Source organism: Mandrillus leucophaeus, unplaced genomic scaffold (genome assembly GCF_000951045.1).
Source record: "Mandrillus leucophaeus isolate KB7577 unplaced genomic scaffold, Mleu.le_1.0 Scaffold468, whole genome shotgun sequence".
In the NCBI taxonomy this organism is placed as follows: domain Eukaryota; kingdom Metazoa; phylum Chordata; class Mammalia; order Primates; family Cercopithecidae; genus Mandrillus; species Mandrillus leucophaeus.
The window spans coordinates 229,086-232,037 of NW_012105009.1; positions in this window are offsets into that span (position 1 = coordinate 229,086).

A 2,952-nucleotide genomic window follows, 5' to 3' on the forward strand; every position below is an offset into this window, starting at 1 on the left:
CAATAGATTTGTTTCGATAATGGGGTAAGGACTCCTTATTCAATAAATGGTGCTGGAATAACTGGATAGCCAAATCCAGAAGAATTAAACTAGACCCTTGCCTTTTACTCCATGCAAAAATTAATCCCAAATGGATTAAAGATTTAAATGTAAGAGCTCAACTATAGAAATCCTAGAAGAAAACCTAGGAAACACTCTTCTTGACATCAGCCTTAGCAAATAATTTTTAGCTAAATTCTCAAAGCAATTGCAACAAAAACAAAAATTAATAAGTGGGACCCAATTACACTAAAGAACTTCTGTACAGTGAAATAAACCATCAATAGAGTTGACAACCTACAGAACATGATAAAATATTCAGAAACTATGCATCCAATAAAGGTCTAATGTACAGAACATATAAGGAAAATAAATTACCAACCAAAAAACAACCACATTTAAAAAGGACAGATGACATGAACAGACACTTCTGAAAAAAAGACATACACAGAGCCAACAAACACATGAACAAATGCTCATCATAGTAAAAAAACAAATCAAAACCACTATGAGAAAGCAGCTCACATCAGTCAGAATGACTATTACTAAAAAGTCAAAAAACAACAGATGCTGGCAAGGCTGCAGAGAAAAGGAAACTCTTATGCATTGTTGATCGGAATGTAAATTAGTTCAACCACTGTGGAAAGCAGTCTGGAAATTTCCCAAATAACTTAAAACAGAGCTACCATTTGACTCAGCAATCTCATTACTGGATATACTCACAAAGGAAAATAGATCAGTCTACCAAAAAGACACATGCACTTGTATGTTCATCAAAAAGCTATTCACAATAGCAAAGACACATAATCAACCTAGGTGTCCATCAATGTTGGACTGAATAAAGAAAAAGTTCACCCTGGAATACTACGCAGCAATTAAAAAGAATGAAATTATGTCCTTTGAAGCAACATAGTTGGACTAGAGGCCATAATCCTAAGATAATTAATGAAAGAGCAGAAAACCAAATACTGCATGTTTTCACTTATAAGTGGGAGCTAAACTTTAAACACAATAGACATAAACGCAGGAACAACAGACACTGTGGACTACTAGAGGGGGAAGGGAGGGAGCTAAAAAGCAGGCTATTTATGATACAATACTAAAATGCCACTAACTTTGAACTTCATTACTTCACCCATTTAAAGGTTGAGAAATTTTTATCTCAGAATTTATGGAATGTTACATATAACCATAGATATGTCACTTATATGGCTAAATGTATAGTCTGAATAACACTGTATCAGATGCAAGTATTTGATTGAATGCAAAACATGATCATATATTTGAATGTCCATTAAATACAAAAATTTCTGTGGATGACACTGAAGTCATCATCTCAGAATGTCTCTTATCGACTTTCATAATACAAATACAATAACAAAATATATAGATGTTGAACTTTTAAGGTTTTCTCACACTTTATGTATCTATCTATATGTTGAAATTTAGATACTCATCCTATTGAAAAAAAACAAAAAACAAAACCTCCTTCTCTACCCAGAAAGTTTACATTATGCTATTTTATCTAAACCTAAGTAGAGTAACCAAGAAGATATTAGTTCACTAAATTTCAGGTATTCGTGATATAATCAATTCATCTTTGTGTTTTCAGAATTAGTATTGCCTTTTTACTATGTTAATATAAATAGGTGCATAAGATTATAACCAGATTTTTAAACACTTAAAATAGATATTACTTGATTAATTATAGTCTATATATTGTAAGAGATAACATATTAAAGGTAATTCCTTTTAAATGTACAGTGTTAACCACAGTCACCCTACTGTGCAATAGAACACCAGAACTTGTTCTTCCCATGCAAATATAACTTTATGCCTGTTGATAAATCTCTCCCTATTCCCCTCTCCTTTCTACCCTCCCCAGGCTATGGTAACCACTGTTCTACTCTCTACTGCTTTCAGATCAGCTTCCTTAGACTCTATATATGTAAATGAGGTCATGTATTTGTCTTTCTGTACCTTGCTTATGTCACTTAACATAATGTCTTCCAGGTACATCTGTGTTGCTGTAAATTACAGGATTTCATTCTTTATCATGTACCTCGAAGAAAAGATTTTGGATGTTCTCACCACAAAGAAATAATAAATGTATGAGGTGACTGAATATTCTAAATACTCTGATTTGATTATTACACCATATGTATATGTACTGAAACATCTCACCGAACCCTATAAATATGTAATTATTACTTGTCAATTAAAGACAAAATTTTAAAGAGTTTATTAGTTTTAAACACTAAGCCCTTCATGTTGTTACTTATCATAGTTTGCAAACATAATGGCTACCAAAGAAATATCAAAGTTCCTTATCTTTGCTATTTCTTGTAACATTTATTAATGCACTTTACAAGACTATTGCAGATATGTTAGAAAGTTGCTCTGTTTTCTGTAATTATCATCTCTAGGCTTGTGTTAGATTAACTGCAATACTTTTTGGGTTACATTTTTCTTCTCCTTTATGTCTTTCTTATACATTCTTACTACTTTACACATAATTTATTTGATACTTCCTCTTCTTTACAAGAACACAGTGCATTCTCCATTCACTGCTTGTTTGCATTCTACTGTTTAATGTTTTTCTATCATAACTCTCTTGTGATGCTGATTCCTGCATTTTCTTTACATTTCAAGTTTAAGTTTGCTTACTGACAGTCAGTAAGTGTGCCCAATAGATAAAGAGATTTAAAAGGGTTATTTCTCAGATTGTGTGCTCCTGGAAATATGATACCTTTGTGAAATAAGATTTCTCTTTTTTATACAGTGTTTTTTTTTTTTTCTTCAGTTAAGTCAGCCATCCCCTACCCCCAGCCTATAAACAGTCTTTCTTCAAAAGACTCTAAGAGATCAGCCAAATGCTATCTCAGCATGTTCATTTTTAAAATCTCTATCAAC